Source organism: Octopus bimaculoides, chromosome 2, assembly GCF_046866305.1.
Source record: "Octopus bimaculoides isolate indiv1 chromosome 2, ASM4686630v1, whole genome shotgun sequence".
Taxonomy (NCBI): Eukaryota; Metazoa; Mollusca; class Cephalopoda; order Octopoda; family Octopodidae; genus Octopus; species Octopus bimaculoides.
The window spans coordinates 121,260,296-121,275,758 of NC_142929.1; the positions used below are offsets into that span (position 1 = coordinate 121,260,296).

The 15,463-nt window shown below is 34.3% G+C and overlaps 1 long non-coding RNA gene across 2 annotated transcripts; it reads left to right on the forward strand.

The window, feature by feature from the left end:
- Positions 1 to 1,937: 1,937 nt before the first annotated feature.
- On the forward strand, positions 1,938 to 15,090 carry LOC106873640 (uncharacterized). Of its 2 annotated transcripts, XR_008263537.2 has the most exons (5): positions 1,938 to 2,509; positions 12,845 to 12,980; positions 13,132 to 13,295; positions 13,903 to 13,994; positions 14,687 to 15,090. It is a non-coding gene; the product is annotated as an uncharacterized LOC106873640 (long non-coding RNA). The 2 variants fall into 2 exon arrangements; XR_008263536.2 differs by lacking the exon at positions 13,903 to 13,994 and having other exon boundaries at positions 2,238 to 2,509.
- The last annotated feature ends 373 nt before the right edge of the window (positions 15,091 to 15,463 follow it).

Here is a 15,463-nt window from a genome sequence, read left to right on the forward strand (position 1 = left end):
CGCTATTTATCATTTCAAAGAAGTATACGGAATCTAGATGCTAATAAATGAAACTGTTACTTTTGTCGAGGGCTGAAGGAAGTCAATTTGGGCCCCTAAAGAAGACAAAGAATAGCTGGCATGTACTGAAATGGTCAATTCTCAACATACTTATTACTCAGTTACCTCTAAATATTTGGCAATGTTATTACCAGTTCGAATATGTCAGTGGCAAGTTTGAATTCGTAAACAAGCTATTCACTGTATTTTGTTATGGGGAAAATTTCTTTCCGTAGACAAGCGGTATAAATATACCTAAATCAGCTCGTGACACCACCTTTCTAGACTGTGAGATGCAAGGATTTCGGAGTGGCTTCGAAGAGGACGTTTAACATTTTGGATGTAAGATAAGGATTGGATTGCACTGCATCTAACCTACCTACTACATGTGTGAGAATGCGTCGAAACAATTCCAGTGAATTTTAAAGAAAGTCGTTAATTTTATTTACCTATATATCTCATCTACCAGCACTCCATCCGGATCACCACTATATGTGTGTGTGTGTGTGTGTGTGTGTGTGTGTGTGTGTGTGTGTGTGTGTGTGTGTGTGTGTGTATTTACGAGGCGTGGTGAAAAGTTACTCGTTTTGGGTAAAAGAAATGCAGGAGGATCAGTTAATTATAATTATATTCAATATATGCCCCTCTCAGGTTTACACACATATTGCAGCACTCCTTCAGTTTTTCTAAGCTTTATAAAAGAAATCGGAAGCTTGGACCATCAACCAGGTCTTTCCCAAGATCTTTAAAGCCTGGAACTTTTCACCACCCCTTGGTATTCGACGTCTTATTTCAGCTTCCCTGGACCAAATCCACTCACAGTGGTTTGGTTGCCTGGGCGATATATAGTATAAAACACTTGCATAAGGTGTCATGCCCTGGGGCTCAACCCTGAACATTGTTGTTGGGAAGCAAACTTCTTAGAATACAGCCATTCATTCCTATATATAGGTACGTATGTATATATATATATATATATATATATATATATATATATATATATACACACACACACACAGAGAAAGACAGAGAGAGAGAGAGACAGAGAGACAGACATACGGACAGTTAGATATGTATGTATATGCGTGTATATATATATATATACACACATACCTGTATATGTGGGTATGTGGGTATATATATGTGTATGTGTGTGTATATATGTATATACATATGTGTGTGTATGTGTGTATGCATGTATGCAGGGATGTATGTTGCTGGTTTTGATTGCATAACCTTCAGTTGAGGATAACCTGAAGCGATTCCCAGAAACATTTATTCTGTTTGCCCTGCAGTGATGTTTTCCAGTTTTACATGTCATAGTTGATGGACTTTGTTAATGTTGTTGATGGTTTATTCATATGCAGTGTCCCTAATATTCCAAAGTGATGTTTTCAATGAAACGCTTTTGATTAAACAGTCCATGTCATGCTAAGTTTATTTTCCCGTCTTTGATAAATGCTGGTTTAACAATTGCTGCTCTTTAAAATCTTGCATCCCTTTCCGACACTGCTGCTCCGCTCCTAGTAAACTATTATTATTTTCCGGGTGAGCTGTCATTATGCTATAGAATACAGATGTAACGAATTGTATGTCGTTGCGAAACACATCATACGTCGGCAGTTTTGCAGAGCCTCTTGTGGTTATCTCTTTTCGGAATCAATATAGTTTTGCAATCTAGTAACAATTCTAGTGTTAACTCTGGGCCCTTTATAAATTCAGTGAATATTGTTAAAATAAATGAATAATAGTTACGTATTTCAACAAGTGTTTAGGATGCTTCGTTAATTCTGGGAACTTTCCGGCTGCTTGCAGTTTTACTACGTTAAATTCCTTGCTTGTTTTGCTCCGTCATGCTTGCTGCGTTATTGCAATTTCTTACACTATTTCCCTTCAAATCCATTCTGCATTTTGATTCTTTTGAATGCTGTTTTTCCATATTTTCATTCAATATGTTTTATCTGCTACCAATGCTGCTGCAGCATCAAGTTGTTTTCCATTCCTTTCTGTGTTTTTGCTTTGTATTTATTGCCTCCTCATAAACTGTTGGTATTGATTCAGATACATTGTTCTTCTGCAAGAAGAGGTCCATGCTTTCGAAATGTCTTACAAGTCTTTGTTGATAGGATCTTCTTATGTATTTCATTGTCGTCCAGGATACGTACGTTAGCATTGACGTCATATTTTCCGACAAAATCAAGCGTTTGCACTTTTAAATATATTATACCTCCCTCTTATCCATTTTGATATGTAATCCAACATTTCGTCGCTTTTTTTCTTTTATTTCTTGTTTCTTTTTCAAATTTTAAAGGGAATGTTCTCATTGTACGTTTTGTGAAGTTTAGTATTCAATAATATTAAGACTCCTAATTATCGAAGAAAACCGTTCATTGTGTTGGCACTGAAGTTTGTTTCTTTCGTAGAGCTACATATTTGAAATTACCTACGGTAACGATTTCTATTTATACAGGTTTGTTTGAATTTGTCCTTAAGAATTTCAATTTTTGTTTCTTACCGATAGATTTTCGAAAAAAAAACTTGTATCTTATTGTGCAGTGATAGATGTAATCGACTGATACCCGCCATCAAAATTACTGTCGTAAATTGGACACCATCAATATTAGGGCACTGAATTGGCAGAATCACCGAAGCATCTGGAAAGCATGTTTCAGTGATTTCTTTGATATTTCTAACCACATCAAATAGTTTTACCTTACGATGCACAACATACCTTTTCAACCCATAAATTTCAGATTTGATGGTATGGTATATTCTGCATTTAACAAACCTCTTCTGTTGTTTCTTCTCAGAAAACAGATTGCCTTGATAAAATCATCTCGATGTAGTTTTTATATCAAGCACCTTCTTTCGTATTCATTGGAGTGGAGAATTTCTCGCTCATTTCCTTTTCCATTACCTCATTATCCAAGAGCAACCACGGCTATATATACTCTTCATTATCCTTCAGCGATCTAGTTATCTTATCGTATATATATCCTATCAGAGGTACTCTTTGGATTTCCCTTCATAACATCATAATTAAATTGTACACTTTTTCATTCCAAACTCTTACTAATATTCTCTTTATTGTTTTATTTTATCTTCGGTGTATAGTTTCAAATCATCATTGTTTATTAGGCTATATATTTTCTCCCTGGTCTTAGCAAGCTTTTAAGTAATTCTGGAATTTCATATTATTATTGTCAAAGTTATCATCACAATCATGAAAAGTAATCGAGAAGGCAAATTTTCCTGAAACATTACTCTATTAATTTTCCTAATTTTTTTCTTCCACACTTTGCTTCTATTTCCTCCGATTTCAATATTTTTCTGGAAAAATTGCTATTTTTCTCATGGATTAAAGTGTCCTGACCCAATCCAAATGTAAGCTTCCTGGAATATTATTGTATGTTGTCTTATTTATTATTCGTACATCACATCTTGCAATTGATGGACAATATATCAGCAGTTCTCCTAGTCTTTTTTCAGTATTTTTTTCGATCTTTTTTCTTCCCCAGAAAGCTAAGCAATTTAATCGCTTTAAGAATAGTTAACCATTTCCCGCGCAATGATAGTAAGCATATAATAGGCCTGTATTTACTGGCCTTCCCTATCTTTCCCTTTATCTTTCCCTATTAGCACTCATTGTCTTTTCGATTATCAGACATTGCTATTGATCCATTTTCAATTCAATCAATAGGATCGGTCTTAAATACTTATACTTAATTGTAAGATTTTAAGACTAGAATCCCGGACTACCATCAGATTCAGTAGCTTCCCAATTTGATTTTTGTGAAGCAGCTTTTCTAATGTTTTTCTCTATAATATTTATATTATTTTGTTTTTTTTACATCTTTTCTATATCTGTTTGAATCTCACGTGCATATTCTGCTTCTTTATTGTCTTTAATACTCTTGTTCTAATATATGAATGTTCCACAACGCTATAGTATTTTTAATATGATTCTCCTGATGTTCAGTTTCATTGTTTAGCTGTTGATAAAATTCTTTCTGGAAGCGCGGCTCTGCTGGTACTGATATGTTTTGCTTGTCTCGAGTATTTTTACATGACTCAACAGTCTGTAACATTCTTATCTGTTTTTATATTTCATTCTGAAATTCTGTATTACTTTAATCTTTAGTCGTCTTACTTTATTTGCCTTCCATTTAGCTTTCCTAGATATCTTGAATTGCAACTACCTTTACTACCATGGGTCTTTGCAGCATTTTTCCCGCTCAACTTTTAATTCCATGAACTTTGACAGTAACTGTCGTTTACATCAGTTATATTCACGGTTTTTGATTTTCCCTAATAGTTTATTCAGTCTCTATACTGTTTTCTGTAGTTTTTCACTTTCAAATAAATCCTCTTATAATTGATACCCACGTTCCGTTCCTAAAACCTGGCTCATTTTAAAGTTGAAGCAATTTTCTTCGTTTTCTATTATACCTTTTCTCTATATGAAGTAAAACATTATTACTCTCACTGATACGTGTTTTCTCCTATGATTCATTGATCGTTCTACTTCTACTGCTTGTTCCATTTCATCAACTGTGTATCCATACTTTTCATCACTCACTATTCTGTTCCACAAGCTTTAGTGAGTCATTACTTTCTTATGTTTTTTTTTTTTAAATATTTAGACATCTTTGTTTTGTGACACAGAAAATATCAATGTCTATCCATATTATTTCGTAGATATATTGCATCTATATTAAATTTGAGATGTTGATTCAGCATGCAGATTTTTGTTTTCTAATATTGTCGTGTACTTAGGTGTTCAATTTTGTATATGCTTCAAACCGTTTGTAGTTTATCTATTGTGCTTGTAATTTTCACTAATTTCACGAAAAGCATTTATTAACTGGGAACTTTATTTCAATTGATAGGGTAAAACTTGCCTTTCATCTTTCCACTATTGATAAAATGGTATTGAATATTCCACTCCTTTAAAAAAACAAATTGACTTTTCCTTCTCGTTAATGAACGATTACTATTCTCATAATTCTAAGTTCGTGGGTGTGACATATTAGTGACATGCCGAATAATTAAAGAGTTTGTGTATTAATTAGGTTGTAATAAATTCCGCCAAAACAACTTTCAATTCTTTCCTTCCAGATTACATACTGGGCTTCATCGAAACTACACTCGTATTTTTCTACAGTATTCTAACCCTGTATTAATGTGGAAAGTCATTATCACCAGCGTCTTAATTATTCAGAGTTACGGTACAATATTTGCAAATAACGCTGAAATGTTAAATATTTTCTATTTGATTAACTCTTCTTATTTTGAGATATTCTATATGGTTCATTCTTCTATTATTAATTTCTTTGAACAGAAAATGTTTTTCTTCGTTGTTCAGGCGCTGCATTGAATTAAGTATAATGACTGATTGAGTTTGGTCGTTGGTTAAGGGAGATTAAGATCTTTGGAAAACGGCAATGGCGACATAGTTCTGGGTCGATATTAGTTGATGATACTTGAGAATCGTTACATAATTACTCTCTAATGATACACACATATTAATCATTAAGTTTAATCAAATGTATTCTTCTTTAACCGTGCAAAAACCTTTATTGTTTTTTTTTCCCTGAAAAAAAAAGAGATTGCTGAAATAATTTGGGAATTATTTCTTATTAAGAAATATATGTCCCTTATATAAGAACTATCAGATAATTATATATTTCGTTTGCAATCTGGAATTGTTTCTAACTTATATATCATACTTTAACATAGATGCATAAATGAATTCATAGATGCGCACGCTCGAATACACAAGCACACAAACAAACACACACACACACACACACACACACACACACACACACACACACACACACACACACACACACACACACACACACACACATATATATATATATATATATATATATATATATATATATATGTCATTCGTATTCATTTTTTTATAAGTTATAATTTCCTTTCGCAACAAGGAAACAAAGCAGGAAACTCGATAACAAAACTGTTACATGTTAAATGTTAGAAATGTCTTACATAGCTATACTGTTCCAGTCTAAAGATTGGGTTTGAAAAATACATGTCAGGAGATGACTTTGCTTGCCAACACTAAATACCATAAATCTTGTAAGTCTACATAGCGAAGAAGCAACATCCGGAACCAAATGTGGTTTAATTTCATCATTTGTCCTAATCTCAACAACACTACAATGTTTAATAATTAACCTAAGGTAAATTTTTAGACACCTTGGATGATTTTATTTTACTCTTTGTTCCGTTACGTTACGTATTTACTGAGGAACCTATTCGGAATTTTTTTTTTTAAATCACCAAACTTACATGTGTCCATGATACAAAATTTATCATTTCTATTCCTGTGTCAATACTTCTTATATTCAAAGGCGGTGAGCTGCTACAATCGTTAGCACGCCGGGCGAAATGCTTAGCAGTATTTCGTCTGTTTTTACGTTCTGAGTTCTAATTCCGCCGAGGTCAACTTTGTCTTTCATCCTTTCGGGGTTGATAAATTAAGTACAAGTTGCGTACTGGAGGTCGATCCTATCGACTGGCCCCGCTACAAAAATGTCGGACCGTGTGCCTAGCGTTGAAAAAAAAGATACTTCTTAAATTCAAAGGTGGTGAGCTGGCAGAATCGTTAGCACGCCGGGAAAAATGCTTAGCGGTATTTCGTCTGTCTTTACGTTCTGAGTTCAAATTCCACCGACGTCGAATTTGCCTTTCATTCTTTCGGAGTCGATAACTTAAGTACTAGTTGCGTACTGGGGACGATCTAATCGACTAGCCCCCTCCCTATAAAATTCGAGCTTTGAATATAAAAGAATACTTCTAAATTTCAAGTAACAGAATTAGTCATATTTTTACTTTGAATCCAATGGACGTTTTCTCGTAGAAACGATTGAATTTCGGCGAAGAGGTAACAGAATTTACTAATATTAGAGCAATATGTACAACGAAAGAGAAACTTCTATCGGCAAACATGAAACAAGGAACCGTATATCACATGGAAAGAAAACCCAGTATTTTAACCCAGTTGTCTATGGGGTGAAGTGCCTTTTACGTAAAATTTTACTATCATTGAATGATAACAAAGGAAAAAGTTATATCACTTATTTCCTAAATTGACTCTTCCGATAGTTGAAGATTTATTTACTATATTACAACGGTTACTTGATAGACGGAGTAAAGTTCAACATTATGGCATGATAGTTTAGTAGACTGAAGTGGTGCCCTGCCAGAGTCACGGGCGAAGTCAATCGATTGAATGTGGTGATAATAAAATACTGAAAATATATGAGTATGCGATATTTACAAAAGGTCAACAATCGATGATGCACTGAAAATAAAGCTTACTGAAATTTGCCATTAATATATCCGATGTCTTCTGATGGACGTATCACTGTCTCTCTTTTCATATACTTTATGAAAACCTGTCAGCTTAAACATTCACATATACAGATAGAGTAGAAGAGACAAGAGACAGAGAGACAAATTACTAAAGATAGATAAATCGATATATCTTTGTATTCATACATATGATAATGTTGGTGTGCATTTGTTTATATACATTCACATATGTGTTCGTGTGTGTGCGCGTGAGTGCGTGCGTGCATGCATGTATATATAAACACATATGCATATGCATACATGAGCTTATCCATTTCACACATGTATATATATATTGATATACGTATATGATCATATATATATATATATATATATTACGTGTGTGTGGGTAGGTGTGTGTACATACATATACACACACACACACACACACATATATATATATGTATATATATATATATATATATATATATATATATATACAGTGGGGTGCGTGTATACGTGAACTTATTTATAAATGCATATGTATATGCACACACACACATATATATATAGATATGTAAATACATGTGTGTGTGCGTGTCTCTATTGTCTCTTGTCTGTTGTTTGTTTGTTCTACTTCATCTGTTTCTCTTCTCCTTTCTCATACATACAAAATAGTTTTACAATGCTTAAGTGGCAGCAGGCGAGAAGGAGGTCAAATAAAGCCAATCGACCAATGAACTTTGTATTAAAAGAAATAAATCAAACGTTGAACGTTGAGTAAAATCTGATGCAAAAAAATCCCCCTCACCGCTTCGTATGAATGAGTCACCAACCTTATTGAAACCTACAAGATTGTTTTTAGATTTTAGCTTGTTCAAGATATAAATAAAAATGGGATATACAAATTTATATATCTGTCTACATATGATGACGCATCGCGGGTTCCAAATTTACACATACCTGAGCCATTGGAGATGCGTGTTACGTGATCATTAAATATCTATAATACGCACACTACAGACTTAAACCTGATAATACGAAGAATATGATGCCAGAGATCCCCAAAAGACGCGTTGAACATAGTTTTCATGCTTATGATCATATGTTTGTTCAATCAGATTTTGACCTTGACTCATACAAAAAATGTTGCAAGAAACACCAAAAGTGATGCCCGAGCTATGTTTATAGTGACAACCATCGGTTTGGCCACTACTTGAATTTCAAATCAACACGCAATGACATGTTTGGCAGTTTAGAGTCTGGTTTCTTATATTTTGTTTTCAGAATACCACTGACGTAACATCTTTCATCATGTGGGGACGATATACCAGTTTGGTAGTGGAGTGGTGGAATCGTTATTGGGTTGTATGAGCTGCCTTAAATTATTCGTAGCAGCTCTTTGCTTTCAGAGTTCATTGTTGGAACGTTTAAATGCCTCTCGATTTAACACTCTGCTTGATCCTTAGGGTTTCTAGTGAAGTTCACTTTATTGCATGTATTCGAACCAGTTCTACGATTTTGAAGAGACTTTCATCCACCCCACTTCTAATTACATCGTAGCCGCTGGAAAAGTACATGGACATTGCCTATTTTAGTTCGCATGCTTCGCTCATTAATTTGCTTAATCACGACTGAACTGTGGCTAAAGTAAACAACAGTAACAAATGATACTATGTTAAAGATATACTATGTATTACAAAAGAAAATAGAACAACAACATCACCTTCAAACCGTGATACTTAATAGACGTAAACCGAAATACAATAAAATTGTGTTGTTTCTGCTCGTCGCTATTCACTGCTGACCGATCAGGCTTTCAAACTACGGCATTCCATTTTAACCATCACGTACTAACCATCAAGCACTACGTTATCCAATGCGACCTTTCTTTTCAAGTCAGGTCTCTCCGAATTTATAATGACCACCAGCATTTCATGCACAATTCAGTAGGGTAGATAATCCTATTTGCCGATTGCAACTGTATGTTAACAATCGAAACCATAATTCTGCAATAGATTAGACTTTAAGATTTCGAAAGTTATCATAAATAATTCTTCAAACAGCAGTATGATGAGAACGTAGAAACTTTGGATTAAAGAACTTACAGTATTCAAATTTTTCAGCTAGTATTCTGAAGTGAAATCCTTGTTGTATCCCTTAAATAGGATATTCCGTTATCCCCAAAATTAATTTCTGGTGAAGAACTAGGGTCGAGTTGCTCTTGGAGAGCCATTTCCAGTGTTTGTATAAGAATTCATCAACACTGTCAGTATTATGTTGTTATTGTTTGGCCCCAGGTCTGCAGAGCTGTGATCAAAGCACTCGAACCGTGACCATACTGCCTGCTCTAGATCTAACCAATGTGTTCTAGCTTTGAGAATGGGACTAGGATATGATTTGAAGGATTTCAGTAACAATTTATAAAAAGTTGAGTGACCGTAAGTGTACAGGTATTCTCATTCTTTTGTTTCTCGCTTAATCAATTGTTCCGGTTTTTCTCAAAGATAATGTTTAAACGTTGTCGAAGATTGAAAATCTGTTTCAGATTATAATATAATATATTGCTGGTAACGATATGTAATTACCATAAAATCTATGTTAGATGGAATAATTTGTACAAAGCCAAAGTAACTAGAGGTATGTCGTTACATCACGTTACATAAATTCATATCTCACTGAGGTCGACTTTGCTTTTCAACATTACAGGTTCGATTTAAAGTGTACGTGAAATTTACACAAAGAAGCACCTTACACAAAAGTATTTGTCAATGTATCTATCTCAGGATGGCGGCGAGCTGGCAGAAACGTTAGCACGCCGGGCGAAATGCTTAGCGGTATTTACGAAAATCCGCCGACATCCACTTTGCCTTTCATCCTTTTGGGGTCGATAAATTAAGTACCAGTTACGCACTGGGGTCGACGTAATCGACTTAATCCGTTTGTCTGTCTTTGTTTGTCCCCTCTGTGTGTGGCCCCTTTTGGGCAGTAAAGAAATAAGAATTTCGTCGTCTTTACGTACTGAGTTCAAATTACGCCGAGGTCAACTTTTCCTTTCATCCTTCGGGGTCGATAAATTAAGTACCAGTTGCGTACTGGGGTCGATCTAATCGACTGGCCCCCTCTCCCAAAATTTCGGGTCTTGTGCCTAGAGTAGAAAATAATGTATCTATCGTATGACTTTCTTTATAAATGTCATAGTAAACAGTAAAGATTCCAATTTCGCAAAAGAATTAGTTTTGATTAAAAGCATTACAATTGAGTTTGCTCAATGCTATTCCTGATAGACTTCTAAAATAATACCCGTCATACACAGCATAGATTTAATGGACTTGATGCATTCCTTCGCAAAACCAGGTCACGTGTCTATCCAACAGCGATCAGAGCTCATATTTTCCCCCACTTTCCCTGTCAGGCCAATATTTTCTTTCTTTGCCATCCGCCTAATCTATACTTAATAATCCTTCCGTGATGCAAGCTCTATACAACTTCGAGACAGATTAGATGTTTGGACTGGTTCACCATATGTGCACCACCCACATAACTATTTATGTTAGCGCAGTTTGGTATGTTAATAATATTTTAATAGACTATCTCGTTTTATTGTGCTTCAAACGGACATTTCCGATATCGAATATCACAGATAGATATACTATGTCTGATATTGTCAATTCAATGAACAAATGATATTGATGAGAAAGAATTGATATTATATTTCTTTCAGTACACATTTAGGTTGCCTTTATCAATACGATAGGATATCCACTTCCTATTTGATTCATGTATCGATCACGAATTACTCACTATTGGTCTATTAATTCATGCATGCATGCAAGTTTATATACATACGTATATATGCGTACAGATGCGCTTGCACGTATATATATATATATATATATATATATATATATATATATATATATATATATATATATATATATATATATATTATCATATATAGGCACTCATACATATGCACGCACACAGGCAGTACACATACATGCATGCAGTTGTGTGTTCGTGTCCACTGATCTTATCTGAATTTCTTTTTCATTCTCTTCACATATTTATAACTTGTATTCGTACACACATGCATACACATTTTATACATATATATATATTTATGTGTATGAGATATTGCATAATACTCTTTTCTTAATATAGTATTTTATATATATGTATATATACATATATATATATCCGACGCACACACGCATTCTTTCTGTGTCGTTCTCTCTCCCCCCTACCCTCCTCTCTCTCTCTCTCTTTCTCTCTCTCTCTCTTTCTCTCTCTCTCTCTCTCTCTCTCTCTCTCTCTCTCTCTCTCTCTCTCTCTCTCTCTCTCTCTCTCTCTCTCTCTCAATCATTCACCCTCAATACATTTCTGATACTGCTATGCTATATTGAATAACGTGTTGTTTCGAAGCTATAAAACTTGAAATAAAATTAAATATAACTACACCTAGACTCTGCAAAAGAATTTGCAGAGAACCAATGAAATATGAGTAAATTAACTTAAACGTTGACAGATATTATTAGTTGAACGTGTAATGAAAGATGGCGGTTATGAATGTAAGTTACATAGAACAAAATCACATTGGCTAGATAAATCATGGATTATATACATACATACAGAGGACCACACATATACATATGTGTGTGTGTCTAGGTATGTATGTATATACACGTATATATTTATACATACATACATGTATATATATATATATATATGTGTGTGTGTTGTGTATGTGTGTGTATAAATTCATACGTATTTATGAATGTATATGTCTCTTCCTATATATATGTGTGTGTATCTATATATATGTGTGTGTGTATGTGTGCAGATATGCACGCACACATACACACACAGACTCATACACATATATATTGAGAGAGAGAGGGAGAGGAGAAGGAGGAGAAGAGAGAGAAGACCAAAAATTATGCTTCAAAATATGAAATATTTTGTTTATATCTATTTGTTACGTTTTCTTTCTCTCAATATTTTTCTGAAGATAGATTGGTCCTTATGAGAAAGAATGCTTTAATATTTTACTTGTTTTTGTTAGTTCGTTTTTTCCCCATGTTTTTGCCATTATTTGTATTTATTGATTGTTATGTTGGTTGATATTGTTGCTGACATTGCAGTTAGAGTTATTTTATTTTTCATCATGATTTCTGTTTTTCACATGTAAATTCTGACTTTTTATTTGATGCTTGTATTTCCTTGTTATTGTTGTTGTTGCTGTTGTTTTTTATTGTTTTATTGTGTTTTTTTTTTGTGGTGTCGTTGGTTGCAGCGGTAACGTTATTGCCGATATTATTGTTGTTGTCTCATCGTTTTGTGGTTTGCTTTTATATTTTATTTAAGAAAAGGAAAGCAAGTAGAAGTCAAGACTGTGTTATGAAAACCGTTCCCAGAACGTTCAAAACTGAGAATATTTGCTTCTGTGACTTTAATAGTTTTTCAATATTTTCAGTTTCTGAAATTCCGCTAACAATTGAATCCAATGACAGAGAAATTAAAAACGAAAATTTAAATTCTGACAAAGAATACTTTTCGAATATGGCGTCAAAACTTCTAAGACATCTGTGGTGAATACAGCAGAGGAAATGGTAGGCTCCAAGCGATTCAACACTACCATATGTATTTGATTACCCGTTAAAGTCAGTTCACTTCATCTTGTACTGTTAATGCTCTTCAGAAAGCATGATCCTAAAATATTTCATTTAAATCATTTTACATTATATAACTACTTTCTTACAGGTGAATGGAAAACATTATATCATAATGCAGAATTATTATTGGGACTGTGGCGTTTCTTTGTACAGAAACTATGATAATCGTAACTAGAAAATCGTCATCAAGTAGAGTGGTAAATAATTCTCCGACCGCAACATTACAAATGTTGTGTCACAGACGAATAAAAAGTAAATCTGATTAGTTCTCTCTCTTTCTATCTCTCTATCTCCCTCTCTCTCTCTATCTCTCTCTATCTCTCTCTCCCTCTCTCTCTTTCCTTCTCTCTCCTCTCTTGTTGTTTCCCTTTTTCTAACTATTTCTCTTTTTCTCCCGCTCTTTCTGTCTCTTTCACCATTCCCTTCTCTCTTTACAACTGCTTTCCTCTCCGAACGAAAATTTTCGAACCATGCCTATCTAAACAAGCTCATTACTCCCGCTCAAACATCTGCTTTCTTTGTTTCTCATGTCCCATTCCAAATAAACCACACTGAACACGTTGACAAATAATTTATTCTAAGTGCTAAGAAGCTGAGAAACCCGCAAATCCCTAAGTGTTTATTGATGCTTTGCATTAGGCGAGATTGATTTTGATCGTCGCTCTGCTCGATCAAATCTCGCCTAATGCAAAGCATCAATAAACACTTAGGGATTTGCGGGTTTCTCAGCTTCTTAGCACTTAGAATAAATTATTTGTCAACGTGTTCAGTGTGGTTTATTGTATGTAGTACTAAGTTATCTATGTCCCTTGATTTTTAGCATTGCAGGGTGTTATCTGAGGGGTGCTTTCTATTGCAGTTCTATGGAAGGATATGACACACATGCATCAACCTAACTACAAAAGTTAGAAAGAACGAGAGAGCTTATATGTTCTCAGCCACAACACAGTGGTAAGTTCCACTGAACTCATTATTGTGTTGTGGCTAACTTAGAATTTCCACACAACAATGTAATCTTCATTAAGATAATCTCAGCCTGATGATTAGATATGTTGATCAATGTTCATTGCATAACAATTGCATCATGTGCTTCAGCTTTTTACGAAACATATGTAGCGTACATTTTACATGTTCCGCTCACTCAATTTGGATTTTCTGTTCGCATTTTCGCAGTATTAGTTGCTAACAATGAACTGTATAGAAACTCGCAGCAACTTAGATACCGAGAAAAGTGTGTAACTCTATGCCAATAAATTATTGTTGTTTCTTATCGTATACTGTTCACTTTTTGTTCTCTATACCAGCCACTTACTGCTTGAAGCTGAGAAACTTCCCACACTCGATTTCCCGAATCATATTTGTATGTGAGTTGTGTGTGTGTGTGTGTGTGTGTGTGTGTGTGTGTGTGTGTGTGTGTGTGTGTGTGTGTGCGTGCGTGAACTTATATTTACGCATTTATTTAAATATGGGGTTTATAATGACGAAGAGAAGTATACGTATGTATTACTTTCAGAGTAAATGTTATTTATCATTCACTCACCTCTGCACTCCCTCTCATTCACTTCTCTCTTTCTCTATTTTCATACAGCAATATGTCTCTATGTCGTCATTTCTCTCTTGATCTATTATTATTTCTCTTGTAGAATTTATACCCAGTGCAGGATTGTATACGGTTTTGCTATCAGAGCAAGTAATAACCTATTTAATATTACTAACCAATGCATTCGAAAATAGAAGTCATTTTCTGAACACTTTCCGCGCCAAATGTTCTGCAGGATAAAACTTACTGTGTCTATCAATTTAAATCGGAACGAAAACCATTGAAGGCAAATCGTTGAAAGCCTCATTAATATCAGTAATGCATAGAGAGGAAGGTGATGTTCTGTAATATATAATCATTGTATAGCTTTGTCTTGGAAACCTAAACGAAAGTCTTAGATTTTCCATTTCTGTTTGGAGAAGTTACAATTTAGCCATAAACAACACTACCGGATTAAGTATCCTATAGTATCCTACCACAAAATAAAACAAGATTTTGACAGTGAAATTTATGACTTCTTTTTTACTCCTTTCATTTTCATTTTTCCCTTTCAGTTTTGTATTGCCTCAAATGACCTGCAACAATTTCGTTAGTTTGCAATTCAGTGATCCGTTACTGTGTGTTTAATGTCTCCATGTTACAGCACGTTGACTTAAGAATATTGCCAAAAATCTGTTCTACGAATTTCATTGTGTCAATATACTTTAGTTTACAGAACTATAAGAAATGATTAGTAGATTTACCATTAAATGTTTCCTGAGATAGACTAGCAACTTGTACATTGAATGTTGAGTATCTCTTAATCGTACTGGATTTATGCCTGCATACATAGCGTCATTACCATTATCGGCAATTACTATGTCATAAAATCTTTTTCGAA